Consider the following 25,876-nt stretch of genomic DNA (forward strand, 5'->3'; position numbering starts at 1 on the left):
GCTGCGTTGCTGGTCCCTGACACCCATGAGGACACAGTGAAGGCTCCAGCTGATTTCAGACTTCAGATCAATCTTTAAACAGCAAAATATTTCCATATATGGGATATGTTCTTAAAGATCCTTAAGGTAACATTAGTCCTCTCATATAAGATATATAAGCTCATTTAAAACAGAGGCTTCATCACTCTGGAAGTTTTCAGAATACAACCCAGCATGGGAGTTATGTATATTCATGGCAGTAATGTAAATATTCAGTAAGATCAGCGCTTACCCATACATTCCAAGCATTTAGCCTGCAATAAAACTAAAAACCAAACCAAACCAAAACCAAAAAAAAAGAACCTAACACTTTCTGAAGTCAACATTAAGACTTTATTTTGCAAAAGCATTCAATTTATCAGGGAAATGAAGATCCAAAGCAGAAATAATGTACATCTCCAGGAGGGTCAATCTGAAAAACTTCTCTGCCTCACCATATGGTTAGAAACTTGCAAGAACCGTGACAAAAAGCAGCCACTTCATAATTAAAAAGCAAACAAAAAGTTCTGGAATAGATGAAGTGTTTCAGGCAAAGTGTTTCTCTAATTTTACAGACTTACAGACTCTTGAGAAACATACCAAATCACAACAGTAATAAGTACAAATCTTAATTTCTGAACAACTGTTACCATTAAATGAGCAGCATGGGGAGTAGGAGCCATGTCTCCTACTTCCCAGTCCAGTATCCCATCACTATGCTACCATGAAAATTAGAGAAGCAAAAAAATACAAGAAGCCTATTTCTAAATGTATTCACCTTTTTTGTGTTCTGCTGACATAGTGAAAAGTGCAGTAGGCACTCCAGTAAATTAAGATGTGGATATTTCAGAAGTCAGAGCTGTAAAATGCTTTCAGAGCTCCCAGCACAGCACTCTGATAAATTATCACATTCTGCAAAGGCCTTCCTGTAAAAGGATTACACCATGACAAAGAAGTGATAGGGAGGAAGAGAGGGTAATGCTCTGATTTAGAAAAGCTTGAGAAACAGTGCAGTAATTTGTGTACTGACAGAGCTGTGGGATGGCCTAGCAGCTAGACTGAACATACCTGGGTGTGTAACAGAAGCATTAAGGTTGGTATAAATGTCACAAGAACATAAACATGTGTGTCTGGATAGATAGGAATAAACAAAAGGAGACACTGTATTGGTCAGGGTGGACATGAAGTCCAGGAGCAAAAGTGGGGAACACATTGCTTCTGCCAAGCCCAGAAAGCTGCACCCTGACACAACCACAGCACCAATGATCTCCATCCCTTCACCAGGAAGATGGCAACAGGACTGAGCAATATTACCTATGCCATTTCTCCAATAACTGAAGAATTTCCTTCCAACACTCTACCACAGAAGCAGACAAATATTCCAAACAAACAATGGAAAACAGATAACAAGCAGCAACCTTGTTTGAGATTAATGAAATCACAGGAAGCCAAATCTTGATTGCACAGGACATTTCCATACTAAGTGCAGCCTCCTAAAAGTTATTAAAGACCTGTCCCAAAGTTACTATGTTATCTCAAGTCCAGAAGGACCCTAGGGATGTACTTCAGTGTCACACACCGGCTGCCCTTGTCCTGTGTGTTGCACATAAGTGGTGCTGGACAGACTACCTGAGAAGGCAGGTCTTGGTGCCTGCAAATACATGGGAGTGAAAACGTTACTAAAGGAAAACTATGAGAGAATGAATACAAGTAAAATTAACTTACTCAGAGGTTTTGTAAATAAATACAGCCTTCCTCCTCCGTAAGATTTCCCAGAGATTTTTTTACAATTATTTCCAACAAACATGATATTCACATGTTCATATGTTGAGTTGCCAGCCTGGGGATGGCAGCTGGATGAACCCGATGCTACTCTTGCCCTGTGCCTGCTCTGGTACAAAGCTCTAGCTAATCTTCACTTTCTGACTAACAGTTTGTATAGCTCAAGTACTGTCCAGAAAGTTTTCCAAACAAATAAAAAGGTGGGCAAGGAAGAATTAATGAAATTTTCCTCAATTTTTTATCTGAAAATTGGAAGGCTGCTATTTTTTGCTGGTGTGCAAAAAAAAATATTTACATTTTGGGCAACTTTTACCACATAATTTTGCGAAAAATGTCTTTCACTTGCCAACTTCTTGTTTATTCTCTTCCACCTTTACTGTGCGTTCTTTCTTTAAATCACAGTTCTCTAGTAAAGTGAAAAAGATAAAAGTGGAAAAAATACAATAAATACAATGACTGGGGAAAAAAAAAAAATACCCAAACACCAAAAATCAAAACAGATTGAATGTCATTCCAAGTTTGTTCTTATTCCAGGAGAAATTACAAAGGTTTCAAGCAAATTGAGATTTTTTGGTATATATTCCTGTAGTAATGAATATGCCAACTGCCCTTCTGTCTCATGTGTTCTTATCACTAAGTTGCTTTTGACAGTTGTAACTGAGCAGACACTGGTAAATAATAAACTTTTTATACACATCTCATTAAAACAATAGCAATGTAAGATGTTTCATCCTAATGAGTCACTTATCATCTTAAGTCACTGTAAATTCTAAGATTCAATTTCAGAAGTGGTTGTTGGGCAACCAAATGACAAACAATATCACAATTCTTTCAAGTATATATCTTCATTTATAGCCACATAGTGCCTACTGCACTCCTCTCCTAAATAGGACATAGTAGGTGTAATAAGCAAGTCTGTATTGGTCAGGTGCTAGGAAATCTTAAGAGGAGAAAAGAAAAAGAACTATTGACTTCTGCCAACTATGGTTTGAGTCATCTCACCATCTTAGGAACCACTGGACACAGTGGAGTCCATCAATCTTTATTAATGTTTTCTATAAAAATCTGAGCAGTTGAATAATTACATTCACATACCTGGTAAACATGCTGCTCCCTTTTACTCTTTTAAGCCACTTCATTTTGAAAAGTCAAATCATTGTTTCCAAATGGAATTTCTGAACAACAAATCTTTTATTTTCTATTAGAACACAAAGGGTTTTTTCAGGTCTGAAACAGATGCTGCCATTTTGAAAAGGATGCCACTGATTGTACAGGTCATTACACAGCTGGCATTTCCCAAGCCTGCTGAAATCAGTTGGAAAAACAGCTATCATAACAGGACTATATTCAGTACAATAATGCTGTTTCATCTGTAGAAAATACCTGTCAGCTGATGAGACTATACTTGATCAAGGTATCAACCACATCCAGTGAAATCCTAAATCTAGCACTTCCAGAAAGAGCTGCTTCTGACAGTGTGGAACTTCCCAGAAATCCCTCTTGCTAACAGTGCAAGAAACTCAGCAGTAAACATGGAAATGCCATAGTTAACAATTTTACAACACAAGGAATTGACCTTTTTAAATATTCTACACCTAGAACACACACTTTCCAGCTTCAATACAAGGCTCAAGCCTCAGGTGTGTGATGACATTAAAGGCACATTCCTCAGAAATAAATGCAACCCCTTACCACTCCTCATCTGATAACATGGGAGTTAACTCAAAAGGTGGGATCCCATATGAAAATGTGTACACCAAGAAAATCTTATTATTAGTTCTTATAAGTGACTGAAGGATTTTCACATCTTTAGGAAGGTTAGGAAGGATGACGTTTTTGAAATTTTAAGTTGCACTGAAAATGATTGGGCCTGAAAATATTATCTGAGTTAGGATTTTGCTCTGTGTATCAATAATTCCAACAAAGAGATGTCAGTCTGAGATCTCTGTATTTTCATTCTGTTTATATTCACTTCTAAATGACTCAAGGAAGTTTCTTCACATTCTGGTATTTGTATACAATGTTTGTATCATAGCATTGTTCCGTACTGTGATTTCCCATCCTTCCTATACCTTCCATTCTATTCTCTATCTCAAATCAGGATTCCTCTTCCCTCTCAACAGTACAACAGAGGTAAAACAGCTAGGATTGTCTAATATCCATGTACTAGATTAAGAAATAGAACTGTCAGAAGGATATACTGTATCCTGGCAAACCAGTAGACTTGTGTTTTCATTCTGCATTGGAAATTGCCTATCTTTTCAAGTTGCGATTTTCTTAAAATCGCCCATTTTCAGGTCCAGAAATTCAGGATCATGTTTTCACCCACAGATCGTTTTTTCTCCCTTGATCCCTAGTCAGAAGTGACCAACTGTAAAATATACCATGATAAAAGCTTAACTGATGCCAATGTATCTTATTAAATGTTTTGGATTTAATGGAACAGGGTTCTTAACAGCTCCACAGGACGCACTTTTGTTTCTACAAGCAAAGAGACAGCATACTCTCCTCCTGAGAGGAGAGATGTCTTCTCCAAGTATGGAAGAAATGCTAGTGAAATCTGCTAAATATTATAGAATCACAGAATGGTTTGGGATGGAAAGGACCTTAAAGATCATCCAGTCCCCACCCCCCTGCCCCGGGCAGGGCCCCCTTCCCCCAGCCCAGGGTGCTCCCAGCCCCATCCAACCTGGCCTTGAACCCTTCCAGGGAGGGGGCACCCACAGCTGCTCTGGGCACCCTGGGCCAGTGCCTCACCCCCCCCACAGGGAAGGATTTATTCCTTCTATCTAACCTGAACCGACCCTCTTTCAGTTTAAAACTGTTACCCCTCACCCTAACCCTGCACTCCCTGATAGAGTCCCATCCCATCTTTCCTGTAGTCCCTCTTTAAGTACCAGAAGGCCTCAATAAGCCTTCTCCAGGCTGAACCCCCCCAACTCTCTCAGCCCGGCCCCCCAGGGGAGCTGCTCCAGCCCCCCCAGCATCTCCGTGGCCTCCTCTGGCCCCGCTCGAGCAGCTCCGTGTCCTTCTGCTGTTGGGGGCCCCCGAGCTGGCCCCAGCACTGCAGGGGGGTCTCCCCAGAGCGGAGCAGAGGGGGAGAATCCCCTCCCTGGCCCTGCTGGCCACGCTTCACTTGATGCAGCCCAGGGCACGGGTGGCTTTCTGGGCTGCTAGCACATTGTTGCTGGCTCATATTGAGCTCCTTGTAAACAAACACTCCCAAGCCTTTCTCCTCAGGGCTTCTGTCCATCTACTCATCACACAGCCTGTATTTGGGATTGTCCTGGCCTATGTGCAGGACCTTGCACTGGGCCTTGCTGAACTCCATGAAGTTCACAGGGGCCCAGCACTCCAGCCTGTGCCGGTCCCTCTGGATGGCATCCCTGCCCTCCAGCGCGTCACCACACCACACAGCTCGGTGTCACTGGCAGACTTGCTGAGGGTGCACAATCTCACAGCGTTCAGATTTGCATATTCCCTTACAATAAAAAGAAGTGGCTATTTATTTATAAAAACATGTTACATTTGACAAAGAAAAGTGAATAATCGATCAGCTCTACACGTTTGACACTCAGTGAAGAAATTCTTGAACACATTTATCTACCACTCCCTCTTGTTATTATAAGGCCTCTGGTTTTTGATTTGTTTGGCATTCCATGGAAATGATTGAGCTAGCAGATTTTAATGCATTTAAATAAAAACCAACCCAACTGGTGAATAACATAACCAAGTACCTCTACCCTTACACCTGTTTATGCTGCTTATCCATCAACAGCAGCCTATGGCAGTTCCTGCTCCTTGAATCCTCCTTTCTGTGCAATTGCTGGGCACCTGCTGCTGCTAAGGAAACAAATTAATGCACAAGGCTTTCACCTCTGCAGGTAGAGGTTAATGCTCTCAAAATCAATGCTATGCACTTCTTCTAAAAGGCCTGCTCTTCCTATGCATTTGAGGCACCAGACTGGGACTCTGGAAAGCAGTATCTGTTCTTACCCCTGCCACTACACTGACAGAAGACTGACTTTAGGCATGTCACTTAATCTCTGAGCTCCATGACATTTTATGTTTTAATAATTCAGCATCTGTAAGTCTAAAGAAACTCGTCCAAAGAATTCTGTGAGCTAGATACTATGCTATTATCCCTTAGACGAAAAGGAAAAGCACATTACGACAGTTAGGCTACAGCTACTCAACTCTCATAAAGATGAGTGACAAGCAACCAGGTGATTGCATGTGTTTTAGCATACTAAAAACAATCACTCTTTTTCTTCACTACAGACCTCTTAAAGAACGGTAAGCTGCTTTTCTTCCCTATCTATTTTAGTAGAAAATTCAGAGTAGTCAACAACATCACTGCAGTACAAGCCTTCTCATGACCCATTACTGGGGTTACATTGCTGATAAAAACAAAGCAACTCCTTTGCAGCCCTGCTTATGTGACTGGTTCCTATCCTGTCTGTCTGACACAAGGAGACAACCGCCAAAGTTAAAAGGGTAAGTTGTGAAAGCATGAAAAGAAACTCTTGCTCAAGCTGAAAAAAATTCATACCATACTGAGAAGAAACATACATATGCAGCATATATTCTCTACTATACCCGCCTCTAAATTGCAGTCAGATTTTTTTCTTAAAATACACAGGCTCCCTTCCTCTCACAATGCCTAGGAAAAAACATGAAGCTCAACTTCTGGATGGAAAACCCCCACACCCCCAAAAACAACCAGCCTCAAACAAAACCCCACTCTACACAGCTGTGCCCTCTTTCTCTAGAACAGTTAAGTCTACCTCTCTACTCAGATCAGTATCTTGTCCTGCTAATGGTACAGCACCATTTTCTGTATGTTTCTCCTCAGTTACATGACTAGAACTCATCTGTTTCCTTGTTCAAACTACTGAACTAAAGGCAAGTGACAGTGCAGGACACCTTATCCTGGCATCAAGGTGTGAAATGTTAATTTCACTGTACTCTTACATTTTTGTAAATACTCAAGTCTAAGCAGGTAATGGTCAGACTGTGGCATCATAAATAAAGCTGGACTCCATAGGAAATCTCAACAGAAACACTTACTGAGTAAGGTACAGCTGAAAATGACTAAAAGACACAACATCAACTCTTTTGATTAAATCACTGGTGTTCATTTTCTCACAGATATATTCCCATGTATTTCAACAAAACTCAGTTCCTTCATTCTCTATGAAAGTTATGTTGCTGTATTCTCCATCAAACGAAAATAAATCTTTGCAAAGTGTGCAATAGATAAGGACACTGCATACTCACACTAACAGTGATTTTGCAACCAGACAAAAGAGTTTGGATTAACTGTGACCAACAATTGCTGTACTGAAGCTAGAGAATGCAGTTTCTCACAAAGTGCATGCAGATCACGCTCAGTGCTGGTTCATTTTTAAATGTCAGCAACTTTCTGTATTCTAAAAAAAAAAAAAAAAAAAAGTAAGACTGTAAAACCCCATTCTAGTTAAAAGCAAACCCAAACAATGTTGCCCTTAAGCTACTGTATTGACCAACTGAAACTGCTGATTTTTAATCAATGTATTATAGTCTGTCCTGTTTCAGATCATGGCCCTATTAAACCACCTGTTAGTTCACTGGTGTGAGACATGTTTTGTTTTTCTTTCTATACAGAACCATTAGCAATAATAGACCTCCTTTTTTTTTTTCTTTTCCATTAAGGCATTTCAAACACAGTCGGCAATAAGCTTATCATCTGAAAATGTTTTTGTACAATTTAATACCATGAACTGTAGTATTAAATTCAAATAACAACATATTAAATTTCATTTGGCATGTGGGAAAATAAAATGAAAGGATGAGTGTTGAAGCATAAACACGATAAATAGATAGGATTCTACTTCATCATATTGAATAATTACATCCTGGCACGATGCCCAAAGCATATTCATCATGAAGAGACGACAGTGTATAGCACACTGCCAAAGTCTAACTTCCTCAAACAAAGGGTACATGACTCAGACAAATCAGAAGTCTTACAGATTTGCTTGCTATTGCTGCATTATAGGTTCCTGGAAATTCGTTGAACTGCAATTCATCATTCCAGTTCATTAACAAGGTCCATAAATGTGAAAGCTGTTAATTACACCTGCTTTGTGCAAGTGTTCATATTGCACTGGCTGCATTCCTTGTATCTCCCAGTTAGCAATTGGTTTCCCTTCAGGGCGGCTCCTCAGCCTGGTTTACAGACTGAAGAAGTCTGTCATCATTGTTTGCACTGTAAGGAAACACAGTATTGTTCCCATCCTGCTGCTGCTGGGAGGCTGGGCCATCTGTGCATATTAAAAAAGAATTTACACTTAGCAGATCTCTATCTTCTGCTGCATTTTTGCTTTGGAAATACACTTCTGGCATTGTCTAAACTGCTTTATTCTGGTCTAAAGAAAGCATTCTCAACACCCTACATTCTACCTTATTAATAAAAAATTAAAAAGCACCAGGCACCTAATCCACACATAGTAAAATAAAAGAATTCAGTTCCTGGTTGCAAGACCTGCACTGTAAGTCCTGTAGCAGATGCCATTGTTGGCTGTATTTGCTTGCCCTGCAGAGTCACCAAAGAATACATGAAGTCAGATCTGTCATTTTCAAAATGCAAAATTTTTTGCTTTCTCACAACAGTCATTCTCCTGCATGTTACCCTCTTGACACGTTATCATTTACCCACCCCATCAAAAGTATTTTACCCAACTGTCTGGTAATTTCCATGGAAGTACTGTTCACAAGATCCAGTGTACTATGCCCAAATGAAATATAAAGAATTTATAACCTTCCCAGGGATACTGGATTTGAATATGCTTCCAACCAAATCAGTAGGATAAGATTCTCCATGTCTTAAAATGAAGGTAACGTAACCTACATGGACTTTTTTTTTTTTTCCTCATTGAAGTGAAACATGAAAGTTAACCATACGCAACTATACAAAGTCCTCTTTTCTCCCCTTTTCCATTTCAACAGCTCTGGCTCAGAATTACATGGCTTAAACCTGAGCATGAGAAGCAACCCCAAGCTAAAATCCTTTCCTCCTCCAATGCAGAAGCTGGGCTGAAACATACACATGATATTACTTCAGGCAGTCACCAAGGTATTGCACCAGCCTGCATGAACCCACCCAAGGCCAAAAGCCAACAAGGAGTGGGCATGAGGACAAAAGGCTTGCACTACATTTCCTGGGGGATAGGGTTAGCACAGGAGTGTACTTTGAAACATATTTTCCCCTTGTGGTACTCGAGGCAAAGCAGTGCTACCAAGCTGCAAGGGACACAACAGGGCAGCTGGGGCTGGAGAATGCCATAAAATGGCCATTCTTATGGCAGAGGTGAAGACAAATCTGATGTCTACAAATGATTCATCTCTTAGTAGACCTTGGAGAGATTTCTTGTCTAAGGCCTGGCCCAAGAGGGAGCAGGCAGAGGTGATCTGTTCCCCAGTTGCTTCATTTCCAGAGGGAAGATGAAAAACCGTATTTCAGTCTCATATCATAAAACCAGCCTGCCTCTTTCTCAGAGACAAGCAATTTCTCCTTTAGGGAGGTCTACAAAGCATGTAGCTTTTGCCTTGCTTCTTACTGATGCTCAAGGACTTTTTTACTGTGATTGCTCATTCTGAAGTTTAGCAGCATAAGCATTCCTGAAAATTATATGGCCAGCTTGGACAAACTAAGGGTCTCAAAGTCAATACAGACACAAACAGAAGCTCAGAACTATTGAACTCATATTACAGAAACTGCAAACAGAAAAGAGTAAAGTCATTGTTAGTTGAAAATCCCACTCTATCTTGACTAATCTAGTTAATTGCCTGCAAAAATATTTAAACTACAAATGCAACCTTCTGCTAGTTGCACTGCATCTCCTCCCTGATACAGAGTAAGATTTCCTTTATGAGAAAACCAGGAAGAGACAGAGAAGAGGCATGGCTCTCTGAAGAACTAGAAGACATAGCTGTGGATCCATTCTCCTATAAAAGAGATTTTGAAGTTCACAAGTTTGTCCCCCTGTTGTGGTTTGAACCCAGTCAGCAGCCAAACACCACACAGCTGCTCACCTCCACCTTCCAGCACCTGGGAATGGGGGAGAGAACTAGAGGGAGCAAAGAGAGACTCATAGGTTGAGGTAAAAACATTTTAATAATCGAAATAAAACAAAACAATAATAATAAGTATAAACGGGCAACACACAATGCAATTGCTTACTACCTGCCAACTGATACCCAGTCCATTCCTGGCTAGCAATCCCGAAATACCAAGATCCCGCAATTGTAATCCCAGAAGTGAGAGAGAAGCCCCTCCTTCCTGGCCACCCCTCCTTTATATACTGAGCAAGACATTACATGATATGAAATATTCCATTAGCCAATCTGGGTCCGGTGCTCTGGCCATGCTCCCTCCCAGATTCTTGTACACCTGCACATGGGCAGGACATGGGGAGTTGGAGAGTCCTTGAGATTTCAGCAACAACTGAAAACATCAGCGTATTATCAGCATTCTCCTCATTCAAAATCCCATACTGAATCCAAAACACAGAACTATTACAGCTACTAAGAAGAAATGTTAACTCTATTCCAACCCAAACCAGGACACTCGCTTAACTAACTCTTTATGTGACAAACCGGAAAAAGAAGAAAATGCTTCTCCTGTTTTAAGGCAAAGTAAAGACAAGAGTCAAGATTTTTCCTGTCCAAGCCACAGAAGTTAAATAGACATTTGCATTACTTTCCTTTTGTTTTGATGGGACCTGAACTCAAAACTGAACCAATTACATTCAGTTACTGTTCGGACGAGATAAGATTGACAGGTGTGGTACTGGGCTTTTTACAGGCAGTCTAAGACCAGGCAACTATCTACATCCAGCCACAGCAAGACTAACTCACTCTTTCCAGGTCACAATATACCTTTCAATTACTGTACAAAATACCCACTGAAATCAATGACAGCTTCACAAAAATAACTGGAGTTATACCTGGATCTGTTAGCACATATACTGAAGGTTGAGGCTCTGTTTGGTTCAGTTTAGAACAATCTCCAATACGTTTTAGTGTTCACTGAAAGAAAAAAAAAAAAAATTCATTAAAGATAACAGATTTTTTTTTTAAGATTTTTTGGCAAGGGCAGACTAATCGTAAAACTTTTTTTACATCAGTGCCCTTTTATGGAGGATTTGAAAGTATTCTGTGGGCTTTTTTCTGTTGAAGCCTCAGCAAAAGCAATGCAATGGGAGTACTATGCTTCACACACTATGTATATGGACTTGTAAATTTCTCAAAGCCAGAAATGCCTCTTCTGCATGAAAACAAAGCCAGAAAGAAGAAAGGCTAATACTCTAATGAAGAACACACTGAATTACTATTGATGATCAGAATAAAAATAGTCAGTTCTCTACCACCCTGAAAATACAATAATGTTTGTTCCTAACCTGACATTATGCATTACCTCTTCCCAATAGGAAAAAATAAATACCATTACAAGTTTGATTATCTAACTGTAATGGCAGTTGACTGCATTTGCTGTTGTCATTCAGCAGTCATGCCAGCTTTAAGACATCTTAGCATACTTTTACAGAAATTCTTAACTCCATTACAACACTGTTGAAAGGATTGAAATATGAACACAAAGAGACCATTTAATGTGGTGTACTGGTCTCCAAATATAACTATAAGCCTAAAAAAAAGTTTTGACATGCCACTCTGATTTCTCCTCCACAAACAGATGCAAAAGCGCCTCTACATGCAGTCAAGCTTTCTTTTGGTAAGGACAGGTGCCCGACTTCACATCTGAAGGCAAGCAAACTCTGAAGATAAAGAGTGACCCACTTAAAACATGTTCCACTTTAGATTTGAGAAGGCATTGCCCCAGTCTGACAGCAGGGCATCTGTTTTGAAATTTGAAATTGCTTTATCTTTTGCTCAGCAAAGGGTAATGAGATGAAAGCGATTAGAGACAGAGCTGTGACTGAGACCAGAATAAGTTACTATTTTCTAGCAGCTCAAGACAGAAGTGTCCTATTGCTATTCTTTTATAACATGACCACAATTTACAGCAGTTCTGCTCTTTTTTGTCTCTGAGTGAAAATGTTTCTATTAGCATTGTGTTTAAAGGGCGTTTGTTGAGCAGTGTTTAACACTCCCATTTGAACTCTATTGTTTGAAATAGTATATTATTGTCATCAACTATGAAGAAACTTTGGACCTTCTCTGGAAATTTACACTTGGATAGAGGCTGTTGGTGGATTTGTATGCATGCAAGCTGAAAATTTATAATTTCAAAGGGTTCCATGCTAGCAATATAGAGTATGACAGCAGGCTTGTAGGTGACTATACAGACAAGCGCCTGGCAGAAAACCCACACCTCTCTCTGGGATCATATACCACTTCTACTTCCACCTGCATGCTCTTAGAGACTGTCTGAAATTGACGTTGCAAAAGGACACACTGAAGAAAAGTCAAAGGGTAAATGGGAGAGACCGTGGAGCCTGCATTTAGACATGCATCACTGCCTGAATCACGATCTATTTACAGGCCTCCTGTGGGTGCAGAGTAACACTATCATTACAGTCTGTTGTTCTCCAGCACAGATAAGAGGGCAGAGCTTGCCCTCTAACCAGGACATAGCCTCAATGGCAGATCCAGGAGCACAAAAATTAATTGCTCCGAGCAAGTATGCCTTTCAAAAGCCAGTGCTTGCTTTGAGTCTAACACTGCATTATAAAAAGGTAAAAATCTGTATTTAGAAGTGTCTTCTGATTTCAAAGTATTTACCTAGAAGAAGCATTCTTTTTCTTTACAGAAAGAAAAAAAAAAAAAAAAAAAAAAAAAAAAAAAAAAAAAAAAAGAATCAGTAACACCTAAACCATGAATCAGCTACACAAGGGTAATTTTCCAGATGCTAGAAGGGTGCCGAAGGAGATTCCACTGAGGGAGATACATCTATTCCACGTGGCCTGCCTGTTCCTGAGAACGGCCTCCTGACCAGAAAAATATGGGAACTGCTGCCTATGATCATGAGCTGTTTGGGTAAAGGGACCACATTTTGCCTCTGTAGTCCCAGCATCTACAGAATCCTTAAGAACTTCTGAAGAAGAGTTTCACATATATCAGAAACAACAAGCCTTTTTCCCCCGAAGACCCGGGCAGCTTTTATGCACATTTTTCAGAGCATCCACTGGTTAGAAGTTTTTGTTTCAAAGACCAGGGCAGATGACTGAGATCAGCTACTCTGAGTTTCCTCACACAGCTGAGAAGAGAATTATATCCTCTGGGTCTTGTGTAATGATTCAGCAGGTTTTTGTTTGAGATTATTTTTTCCTACTGCTAAAGAAAATGTGAAACCAGGTTTTTATCATATCCTAACAGAGACCCTAAGAATGAAAGAGATATTTATTTAGAGTTAAAGGTGCTTCCTTGGCAGTGCTGTGGTGAGTTAACTTTGCCCAAGGGCCAAATTCCCATCCAGCCTCTCCATTACTCCCTCTCCTCAGCAGGACAGTGAGAAAATAGAATGAGAAATCTCACAGGTTGAGGCAAAGACAAGGAGATTGCTTATCAATTACTGTGGTGGGCATAACAGACTTGACTTGGGCAGAAATTAATTTTCCAGTCAAAACAGACTCAGGTCGTGAGAAACAAAGACAAACAAACCAACACCTTCCCCCAAACACGCAGCCCCTGGAGCAGCACAGGGTGGTCAGAACATGGCCATTTCTCTCTGCTGCTCCTTCCGACTCACCCTTTCCCCTGCTCCGGGCTCTCCCCCGAGGCTGCAGTACCTGTCAGGAAATCTGCCCCAGCACAGGCTCTATGCAGGCAGCAGGGCAGATCTGCTTCAGCCCCGGGATGCTGCTCAGAGCTGCCTGCTCCTCCTTGCTCTTCTCCCTCCCATCCCTCAGTCCTCCTTCCTCACTCCTCTGCTCCTTCAGCATTTTTTGCCTTTTCTTCCATACGTTTTGGCAGTTGCACCTGTGGCTGAGGGGCTGGGCTGGTCATGGCTGGTTCCAGACTGCTCCAAAAACCCACCGCCAGGCCTAGAGCTGGCTGGAGATGTCTGGAACCAGACATGAGCAGCCCTGGGCAACCCCTAGCAGAGACACTGACATTAATCTCCCTTCAGCAGAGATACTGAAACCAAGCTGACACAGATTCGTTTAGATATTACAAAGGATATGATTAAGGGGGAGAGGGGAAGGAAAAAAAATTAAGCTCACTCTTGCAAGACTTGTCTGCAAGGGATGTTAGAGTATTTTTGTCAACTAAACCACGCAGCTGTTTGAACTCAGGTGTGATCCCAGAAGGAATGGAGGAATCAGCAGTTCCCAACCTACTTATTCCTTGGCCTTGGATTTTGAGGGCATTGATTCATGCCCATCCTCCCTGACAGGGCTTGCGGGGAGAGGAGGGCAGGCAGCCTGCCCCTCTGCCACCCTAGCGCTCACCCCAGCCCTCTTACCCTTTTCCCATTCCCCACTGGTCCCAGGAAAGCTTTCCCAAAGCTGGAGATGGGACAGGGTGACAACCTACTCACTCTTTTTTACCTCAGCAACATGGAAGAAATCAAACTACCCTCGAATAAGGAGAAATGGGCGACATGTCTTCATGACACAGGGATAGTGATAATTTTCTTTCAACTGATGCTGAAGACATAACACACCGAGTTTCAGCCATATTCAACAAGAGAGAAAAAAAATAAAAAAAAAATAATGGATTTGACATAGAACAATGTCGACGTGAACAGGCAGGTAAACAGGAGCTGCAGATTTGCAGAAGAAGGTAGAACTGGCCAAAATAAGGGCTGCGGCCACTGGGGCTGCATTGCCTGACCTGTACCCATGGAGGCTTGTGATGCCTGTGCTGCCCAAATGAGAACTGCAGAGGAACCTGGAAGTTTTGCTTTTGACCTCACTCACTGACTTCAAGGGAATGGGCATCTCCAAGATTCACACTGTAGCAGTCTGGGTGCTTACGTTGTAACAAGCACTTACTTGAAAAGACAAGGAATGGATTAATACTGTGGCTTTATTCACAAAACACGTGTGTGGTATTAAAAGCAGAGTGATTTGCAATGTAAGTGCATGGAGTGCCTGGAGTGATCTCAATAATAAGACTAAGACTGCAGCACTAGTGAGTTTGAGTTGACCTAACGAATTCTTCATTCAAACCAAATCCAATTTGCAGCCACAGCTAGCGATGATTAATATAAATAAAATGTCTCTCATTGTTAAATCTCAAAGAAAAGGCAGTTAAAACTAACAGAAGGTGATAGCACTGTCCTTGGTTTAGCCAGCTCTGCCATTTACAAAGGTCATAATTCAAGAAACAAAAATTGTTTTGATGTGACCGTTTAAGTCTGGTGACACCATCGCAGTTTAAAGTTAGGACGTATTCAAGAAGTTTGTTAAACTTAATATATGACATACTCCAACCACCACAGTATTTTATGCTATTACTTGATAGTGAATACCTTTTGTCAGAGGTCTTTCTTTTGATAATACTGTGCTGGCTAGTGCATTTATCAAGCAGGGACTTCAGATCTCTCTCCACTCATTGCTATGATGTCTGCATGCTTGGTTCAGTCTCCCCTTAGAAATGGTTAAGAATCAGTCTAATATGACAGTGACAATGCTTCCCTATTGTGACAATACTTCTCTATACAGGATTTTCTACAGCACTAGGCTTAAACCCTTAATTCACTGGAATCTGTACAAATTGTACCATCAGTTGCTATGGGAGGATGGTTAGGCCAACGCTGGAAGATTCAGAAAACCTTGCCCACAAAGCTCCATGCGCATTAGCAAGTGACAGTGCTGTGAGTAGCAAGCACTCCTTGCCACTGTTCAGATGAAATATGCCTCCAAGACTACAGGCAAGCTTTTGCACACTCACAGGGCTGTAAGTGTGCACCAAAGAGTTTCTAAATAGATTTCGGCTCTCAGCATTTAATCTCAAAGACCTGACTTTAAACATGCCTGATTTAGAGAGTCTTTCAGACATGCTGATGTTTGAATAAGAGACAAGAAAACTTTTGTCTCCCTGTTACTATTCCAAATACAAACCAGAAACTGGTTGGAGATAAAAACAGACTAACCAGTGTGCCACTTTGGGGCTTTGGTCTGTAAGTATTTTAGCTGTAAATAAGTCTGGCCCAAAATCATTTGGGATTTGTTTATGAGGAGGTCACATCAGAGGTGGTTACATACTCCTGGTTGTGGACTGTAAGGACAGGCCTTTTCTGGTCTGAAAAACAGTGTTAATACACCAATTAGACCTGCATTATACTCAAGCTTCAGACATAAACACACAAAATACCAGAAAACCAAACCACTTGCATAAGTGTAAACATATTAAATTTGCTTTTCCACAGACTCAGGGATCACTGCACCCAAGAAAAGTTCAGCCAGGCAGGCAGCATCACAAGCCTGTAATGAACATTTTAGTCTCCCTGCCCTCATTGGACAGTGCTGTCCTGTTCTCCTTCCTTCCTTGTCTAGGAGGAGGGAAACAGCATGACCTCTGATACAAGACCTAAGGTGTCCAATTGCTGTGAGTCCTGATGTGCCACCATGCAACTGCCACACAAAGCCAGACTTCTCATGGTTGAGTTTGCATATAAGGTTGCTCTTCTTAACCTAGATCCCAGTTAAGAGCACAGACAGGTCTTTTGCCCATTGTCAGGCCATTTACAAGCTGTCTGCCTCTTCTGGCACTGGAAATACTAGTGGCTGCCAATCTCATGCTTATGGTTCCTTAACAGCAAGATAATATACACATCTTGTGAGCAGGAGGTGCTTGCTTCCTTTCCAGAATTAAACCTTTCTGATGACAGCCTTCCTTCCCTGCCTGCTGCAAGCAATCCTCTGAAGAGGGACAAAACATTAAGTCCATACCCTCATTAGTATTTCTTAACATAGAGCAAAAGATTTCCCACAGAACCTTTTAGTTGTGATTAATGCTGTGAAGACATTGGTAGGCAAAGCTTGGCCAGGCAAAAAAAGCACAAAACATTTTTCATAGATGTCACCTCCAATTTGAAGATAAATTTGCTTTAGCTATTTCCCTGTCTCTCCCTGCTCATGTGGTGCGCTCTCTAGTGAATTAAAACCTAGTAAAAATATGCTTGCTATTCTCCTCTCTACACAGAAATCACATCCAACTTGGGAAGTCCTTGGTCTGAAATGGTTGGAGGTGAAAGAATGTTATAAAGAAGCACTGTATATGTGCCATTCCAAGGCAGCGCAGTCCCCTTTCCTGCATGCCTTACTGCATTACATGGATGTAGTCTGGCTAAGAACCCTGGACCACCAAAGAAAACGAGTACAGTTCCAGACGGAAGTTGTTTGTCAGATGGTCAGTTTTTAAACAACAGAACGCTCTCTAAAGAAAGCAAAACATTTATCCTTCAAAAAGCCATTACACAAAAAATAATTTTTACATCAGAATGGCCAACTTTGTACTTTTGAATAGCCTAGAATACTCATCAGGATTCATTAAAAAAGCCTGCATATAGCATTGTTACTTTAATAGCAGAGAAAGTGAATTTTGCATATGTGGTTTCTGAAAGCAAGAAGCAGAGGGACAAGAAAGAAGAGTAAGACAGAGCAGTAGCACCAACAAAAGCAGTCATCAAGAGATCAGCCAGCAGAAGCAGTTAGCTTTTATCTGCATCTTGTGTGGAGGATGGACATCCATTTGCTGTGATAGAAGAAAATGATGAGGCAGGAAAAAAATCCAACTTCCTACACACGCCATCAGTGTGTGCATGCATCCATCAGTGGTACTCTGGGCTAATGACACTTTTACCCTCATCTTCTGCCACCTGTGTTGCAAGTATCTTGCAATTGCACATACCCTACAATACATAACAGTCCAGATTCCTTTTAAAACTACAGCTGTTGGATTCATCTGTTACTATTAGGAAGGTGAAATTAAGCAAGTTCTCTAACTCACAGCTGGAGGGACAATGCTCAATAACAGAAACCCTGGTGAATGTGTAAGACAAAGAAAAAGACAATCCAGGTGAGAAAAAAAGGACCGTGTTCTAAATTCCCAGTGCAAAATCTAGCAGCAATAAGCTGCAAACTCTTGCAGCTAACAAGTCTACCTAGGTAAAACCAATAAACTTCGTTGTCCATAGAGTATGAAGACTTTCTCCCTTCCATGTGTCCTCATGATTGCTTGAAGGCTAAGACAGTGGTAGCAACTAATTTTTTCAGAGGCCAAAGCCTACAAAGATAGCTCTCAACTGCCATCAACAGACTAGGACACCCACATCATGGCAAGGTCAGAAACAGTGTTAGTAGCTGAACCTGTTTCTGAAGTTGTAGGACATTATTTTGATCACCACATCTGTTCTTTCCACCAGACAGATAACAATTACTGTTCCCCGAGATCTCCTTTCTGTTCAGCCAAGCCAAGTATGAATGAACGAATGGAGAGGCACTACAAAGAGCAGTTTTCTGCTTTACTGGTCTCTGTACAGTATCACAGGTCTGTCTGGACACAAATGGAACAGGAAAACACAGCCTAGGCTACCTCTACACTATGCAAGTCACCAGAGCTTGTAGCTTTCTCTTTTTACGTGTCTCAATTTCTTTGCAACTAAGAATACAGACTTAGAGAGTTCCTTAAATAAGGTTTTAGATAGGAAAAAAAAAAAAAAAAACAAAAAAAAAAAAACCAAAGAAGTTAAAGGAAATAACAGCAAGTAAAAAAAGCACCATACCATTTATATACATTTTTTATGTTTGGTTTTGATAAATCCATGCAGTCAAGACTCGAAGCATATGCATGGAAGCCAATGGGAGTTCACCTGTGCTAGGCACCAAGAGATTAACATGACACATTAAGGGTTCTTAAAAATGTAATATATTTCATCATAAGCATTATAAAGAATACATAATGGCGATGAAATTCAACCCTGCTGGGAACAGGAAGCAACACCAGCCTAGCCAATGTAAAGCAAATTTCAGCAGCTGAGCTCTGGAATAAAGACTATAAAACAGCTGGATGAGAGAATACAGCAGTCCAGTGGATCTAATGAGCCTGACAGATGGTTAAAAAAATAAAGAGGACAACAGGACAGAGACCAAGAAACTGAATCTCAGAAATGGAATTTGTATAGAAACTGAGAATAGCCCGAGTGTATACCATCACTCTCACACATCCATCTGAGTGAAGGGACCAGCACATCAAGTATTGGGCCCCAAATGGCATCGTAGAGCCAGCTCAGTATGCTGTGTCAGTGGTCTAATCTCAATCACTTTATATCTGTCTGGAGCAAACCTTTGCTCTCCTCTCCATTTGGTTTTCCTAGCTTATCTTCTTATACAGAAAAAGGCTTCATCTGATGTTAATGCTTTGATTTCACACTGAAACACAAGACTTTTTTCACCTCTTACCAACTGGCTCTACAAGCATGCCACTCAGCAGCAAACAACACTGTTAGTCTAAACCACTCCTTTAACCTTGTGTGCTACAGAGGATGGCTGAACATGGTGCAGCCTCTTTTAGAAAGACAATGTGAATTTCTGACAAGCACACTTCTAAACAGCACTCAAAGGTTAGGTTATGTTCAGACACAGGATTTTATTATTATCTATATACTTATAAGTAAGTGCCACGCTGCATCTGTCTTGCTGAGCCAACATAGAAACTTCCAAAATAATTAGTCAGACGAACAACCTCATGCAAGAAATAAGCTATCTAAAGAAGTGATTAAATCAAGCAGCTTTTCATTGAGACTGATGAGAAAGTGAATATTAAGTAATTTACCATATGCTATAAGCCTTCCTTACAAACCTTCTCATTCCCTCTCACCAAGATATTACCAAACCTACTTTCTTCTTCTTCACAAACCTGTTATGGCCAGGTACAGCTCTTGGATCTTCAGGGCTGTAATCTCTACTGCTTAAACTGGCAGAGCTTCAATGAAGCCACGGCTTTGCTCCTCACTGAGATTTGGGCCTTTATTAATTAACTGAAACATTTCAAGTCCTCACCAAGGCACAAAATTAGCTACATCTCCTTTCAATGGTTTTCATCATGAATGCAGTAAACCACCTACTTTTCTACTTGCTAGGTTGCAAAGCAATGCCAGTCATGAGGCTTGCCAAAAAGGAGAAAACATTTATTTTTAAGTTAAACAAGCATAATGGATTAGACTTCAAGGGTCTGATACAACCCAAGGTGTGCTGAATTATAAGCCAAATGTTGGCCTCTAACATCCAGTGGTACTATCACTGTCAAAACATGAAAGTTGGCCAGAAACGGCATTCACATGGCCTTCAAGAGCTGCTATACCCTGTTGCTGACTGTTTAAATCATGATAGAACATGTGACAAAATTCACCTCTAGGTGACTGGCTCCTGCATTTGCCATGCTCCTGGGCAAACACCCTCTCTGCAGGTCTCTGGGATCCAATTCTTAACTTTGACATTTCAAAACTTGTGCTTTGATATGATGGAACCTGGTGGGCTGCCATTCCTACAAACACCTCCATTACCCAGGTAAATGCATTGAGAGCAGCTCAAGGGCTGGGGCTGCTTTGAGCAGTGTCCTCAAACTAGCTGTTTTCCTGCCTGATGAGCAGGGCCAAAGACCTGGGGGCATGCGCACAGCACACTGAGGCTGCAAGGGGAGCTGAGAAAGGGTTTTGGAGATATGGTTGCTCTGTTTCCACCTCAAATCACACACTGCATGCTGCCTTTGCTTGAGATGACCTGTATTCAGGGCAGTGTCAGGCAGGTAAAGATTCAGCTCAGTGCTCCCACCTCCCGGACTGGGGCTCCCACCACTATTCTAGGTGGATACTCAACCCGACAGCAGGGCCACATAAAGGTTACTGGTAGAGTTCAACCATTAGCTTTTCACTAATATTATTGCCTGTCCTGGGAAATGTAACTACAGTGGCCCTACTTCCCAAGCTCTCATGACTTCGTGTAGCACCACATGGCTTTGCACAGAACAACCAGCTGCAGGTACCTCAAGAGGTCTCCACATCAACCCCCCCAGCAAATTCAGCCCTCACACATGTACCTGAAGCAAGTCTGAGATACCTCTGGGGAGGCTACCAAAACCACCCAAGCAGAAGTTGAATACTCTCTCATTTTGAGCCTTCTGCTACTACTGTAAGCAGCTACTTTCACCTGAGCTAGCTCCTGGAATCTGGGGTGAAAGAGGAGGCTTTGTCTGGACAGAGGCAACAGAGCACAGTATCAAGGAGAAGGAGGACTGTAAAAAACACTCCTATATATTAATCCTTCACTGCACTCAAGCATACAGAAATAAACAGAAACTGTAACCAAGAAACTTGAATTCTCTGAAAACGTGCACTTCTAAAATCAGTAATCTCACCTCTAAGATTCTGGCTGGCTGCAGGAATATTTCCTGTGAAACGCTCTTAGGGGTGGTGAAAAGGGTGAAGAAGCACCGCTACTCTTTACACAGAGACAGCTATACATCATCAAAACAGTCATCGCTGGTGCCACTTTCCCTCTCTTGGGGTTAGGGGAGCAAAGGGCACCCAGACTTTGCCTTCCCTGACTCCTAGAGACCACCTCACTATGACTGTGGTGAAACAGAAGTGTTTCACAGTGTGAGGTAAGTTGTAGATGTTAGTTTTGCTACTATTACTCTAAAAGAAGGACAGAAAATAAATAAATTCATACTGTGAATTATCTGTGATGCGGGAAGGACAGAAGAGGTTAGCTTTGATGCCTTTACAGATCGAGTCAAAGTAAGAGGGTAGATGGTAAGAGCAGCAAGCGGGTTCAGGGTGAGGTTGTAACAGAGACAAAATGAATTCCATGGCACAGGCAAGTGAAATCCATTAGAGAACGCAAAGGGCTAAATTCTGCTCTTCTTTACAAGCCATCACATAGCTTACACAGATGCAAGTGTCAGCAGAGCTTGGCCCTGCGTGTCCAGCCAGGCTTGTGTGTGGTTGTGGTTGTAGGAGGTAGATCCTGATTACCAGCAGAAAACAAGTCACAGAGCTAATCCTCACGGGGCTGCTGAGGAAGGTCAAAGAGCAGGCTTTCAGACAAAAAAGGAAAACACATCCTCACAAGGAACAGCAGAGATGATAAAAAAAACTTGAGTGTCAAGATATTCTCCTACCTTTTATCCAAAGATCACAGGCCTTTGAGAGGAGCAGCAATTTAACTGACACTCGTTAATACTTCTACTTTAAGTATGTGTTCATGTCAAGAGCAGTATGACAAACGTGTACACTAACATAACAGCCTTATGATAAAAAAGTAAATCTACTACACTTAGGAACCCACCCTTGTGTTAGAGAAAAATCTAACAGAGAAGACTGTATGGCACATGATCAAATTACACCTAATACTATTTTTTTCTCAATTTCAAATTCTTACCATTTATTCCTTTTCATCATACAAAGAAGTTAACTACATTTCAATTTAATGGATTGGGTAAAAAAATATGTGCATTAAAAGAACACTAAAGTTGGCATTTTTTTCCCTTCATTTTGACTATGGTAATTGTCCTTTCCTCAAAACCTATTTTTCAAAACCATTCTAAAAAGCAGTATAACTTTAAAAAAAGACAAAGCAAGTGACCTCAAAAATCCTTTTTTTTTTTTTCCCTACACTTTTGAGAAAGAAAACATCTATAATTGGCATCTCTTATTAACAAACTCAGCTTTGCTATGATAGTAATAAGTGGGTAGCGAAGTGAGACTAACATTTTCATTAAGTCCTTTTCATTTCTAGGCTAATTTTCTTTATATTATGTGAACCTTTGAGGGTTACAGAAGTCTGTCCTATGGTAAAGGGCATGCTAAAAACACCATTACTCAGCCAAATCTCTCTGTTACATGCCCACTGCTTTTGCTGAGAGCATTTTAACTTTTATCCCGTCTCTCCCTTTATAACCACATCTAGCCAAAACCTATGAGTTGTAGCAACCCATCTCAAGGCCCTGGCTTCTTCAAGGTTGGAAATACTACAGTATCATTGATCTTCCAAGGTACCCTCTTCAGGATGATGTTTATTAGGCAGGTGGTTACTGGAAATGTGAGTAGCTTGGATGCCTGATCTGTATCCAGTCAGCAGCAGATAAGCTGCGCTTCCAATCACAGATATTGGGCCTGGTATAAAGGCATCAGAGCAGTCACATATCACACTCAATATCCCACCTGACGGCGGCAACCTCCAAGTGCTCAGCAGGCAGTAGCAGACTGCAGGAAAATAAATTTACCTACAGCGTCTTCATAGTCCCTGGACTGACAGTTAAAGACGCATGACCTAAATGCATCAGAGTACCCATCCTTTCTACTTCTGTCGAACTAATTTGTATTCTCACCATTTGCTTTCTGGACAAATCACCAAGAAGTGAAACTTCCTGACAAAGTCTCTTGGTGTTAGCTCTTCAGTGTAAGACTACACATTTGAACAAATTTCAGGTATTTTTTTGTGTCAGAGAAGCTAATTTGATTTGATTGTCTTTTCAATAGGTTGTGAGACTGGGAAACAAGGCTAGCAAAGCAGAGTGGAAGGTGACAGGAAAAACAGATGAGCATATACTGAGGATTGACTGAAAACAGCCAAACACACATTTGGCAGGAAGAGAAAGGCCTTAATAAATCTGTGTTCACTGCATGTCTGCATGCACAGCATATATGCTTATAAACAAACACAAAAACGGTACTGTGAAACTGTCCCCCGGAAAACAGCTGAAATCGAAGCAAGATAGTTCATTTCTTTGTTTTAGACATTCGCCATTTTTATGTTAAGCAAGACAAAACTTAAGTTATGGGGCGGTTACAGTACTTGAAAACACTGGGTCAAACCTTGATCCCACTGAATCAGTAGAAGCTTTGCCATTAAGTGCAAGAGAACCAAAGATCTATCAAATTCAATTAAAAACACCACAACCACAATGGGAAAGGTGCTCTGAGAAATCTCCTGCAGCAGAGCTTCTACAAAATGTGAATGAGTTGGCATCAAAATATCTAACTTGAAACGTGGATACCCACAGATTTCAGTTTGAAATTTAGTTTTTGTTTCTATTTCATTCTCAGGGCTGTAACAATGATCAAGATGGAAACTGAGACTTCATTAGCAGAATGAAGATTTCTAAAAAAGTAGCAATTTTTACGTAATACAGCCATCAGAAAGAGTCTGAGTGCTTGCATTACTCACTGTTTAACCCAACCAAACCAGGAATGAGAGAAAAACAATTACTTTTCTATTTGGCTTAATTTCACCCCACTCAATCCAACTAATGCTGTATAGTACATAAAATTTAGGCTACCCTGCACAGGCTTATAATTCACCTTTCACATGAGACATTCCATCCTCTACTATTAACCTGTACAAATCCAGTGGCTGCAACAAAACAGGCTATTGTGAACAGATCATTAGCAGGAACTGTACCTTCATGCACAGACAGAAAGAGGGGAAAGAAACTTTTGCTTCTCTGGAAGATGCTTACAAAGCTACCTGTCCAGAGGATGTTCCTGAGACAAGACATACATTACAGTGTTTGAAAGACCAGCGAATTAAACTCCCTGCCTGTTTGCACAGCAGGTCAAACCAAAAGCATGTTCCACGTGCAGAAGCAAAGGAGAAATAAAAGTGCTGTAGACACACTACTAAGAAGCTGCATAGTCTTAATCCTGAAATAACAGCTCTGCAGTGTAGGACTGCTTTAGAGAATCGACATTCTGTGTTAACGTATGCATGAGTACAGACCCCAGGACCACATGGGGGGACCCCATTTTCTGCTCAGCCTGGAAGGTATAAAGAAAACAGAATGGCAACAAAGACCAACTTTTACTCCTGTAACACTCTGAGCATCAACAACTGATGCTCACAGAAACACTACCATTTACACCATTTCATTCCCTTGCTTCTCCACCTCCACTTTATCTCTTACCACTTGCCTTCTGCCCTTTCACTGAAAGTCCAGCTATATCTGTGGTAACTCATACTCAACATACATGGATACACTGTGCATACATTAAATGTGGAGTTCTGCACAACTTTCAGGGTAACAGCTACACCCTGCCAGCACTGCAGGATTTGTTTGAAAGCTGTCACTGCTCCACTGTTCAGCTACTGTTTACAGCAAACTGATAAAACAAGGCAATGAACTGCTTCTGCTACACTAATGAAGAGGGAGAGAGAAGTTCTGAAAATTAGTTTCTAATTCTCATCTGTCACTCACCTGAACTGAAATATTTCCATTACCTCCTGTGCTCCACAGCTCATCAGCAAAACCTTCCAGCAGAAGAATTGTTTGAAGACTTAAAAGCAAGTAATTTTAAAAAGTACTGATCTTGAATCACTGATGATTTGACCAAAACTCTCACTGAGGCTGTTAAGGCTTAAAATAAACTCAAAACTGAAACTACTACCAAGAATGCCTTAACTATTACTTGCAAGTAATCTCAGTTTACTTTCCCAATATGCAGTTACTGCGGAAGTTTCACTTTCCTCCTTCTGTCACCATCATAGGTAGATGAAATCAAAACTGTACAAGACAAAAGTGAATAAGGATTAAGACCACGTAGATACTAAGGAAGACCAAGGCTGGACACCCAAGCAATGTCAGAGAACACCAGATTCCTCCAGTAGGCAAGGTGGTAACAAACCTGAAAAGGACCTGATTCTTGCCAGCCAGACTGTTGAAGGCTTTGTCACTGAATACATACGAGTAAACAAACCCCATAAGAGTTGTGTGAGTCAGGGTCACACCAAAATAATCACATAAAGCAGAAAAAGCCTGAAGTTCAGTTACATGGAATGTTGTTGAAGACGAAGGAGAAGAACATGACTCATTTGAGTCCTGAGATGGACACCTCACACATTTGGCTTCATGGCAAAGGACATGGACAGAGGAGAAAAAATGGCTTTTTCTATTACAAGAGGACAGAGGAGGTGACAAGGGACAAAGCAACACATAAGATGCACGGGCCTGCATTCCGAGACTAGGAGGATTCGTGTATCCTGACTTCCTACCATCTCTCTTCCTCTCTGCCCATGGAATAATTCAATGCCAATCAAAATCAATTGAGGCATTGACACTACCTCTT

At 41.1% G+C, this 25,876-nt stretch overlaps 1 protein-coding gene across 2 annotated transcripts in view; it reads right to left on the reverse strand.

Moving 5' to 3' along the window:
• PLPPR1 (phospholipid phosphatase related 1) overlaps positions 1–25,876 on the reverse strand; it is a 134,531-nt gene that overhangs the window by 97,543 nt on the left and 11,112 nt on the right. The window contains exon 2 of one of the 2 annotated variants that reach the window (XM_042788105.1): positions 10,791–10,872. The exons of the other annotated variant lie outside the window; for it this stretch is intronic. The gene's annotated coding sequence lies outside the window, so the exon portion shown is untranslated. The remainder of the gene's footprint in view (positions 1–10,790; positions 10,873–25,876) is intronic. 2 annotated transcript variants of the gene reach the window in all.

Source organism: Tyto alba, unplaced genomic scaffold, assembly GCF_018691265.1.
Source record: "Tyto alba isolate M040663 unplaced genomic scaffold, T.alba_DEE_v4.0 Super-Scaffold_13, whole genome shotgun sequence".
Classification (NCBI taxonomy): domain Eukaryota; kingdom Metazoa; phylum Chordata; class Aves; order Strigiformes; family Tytonidae; genus Tyto; species Tyto alba.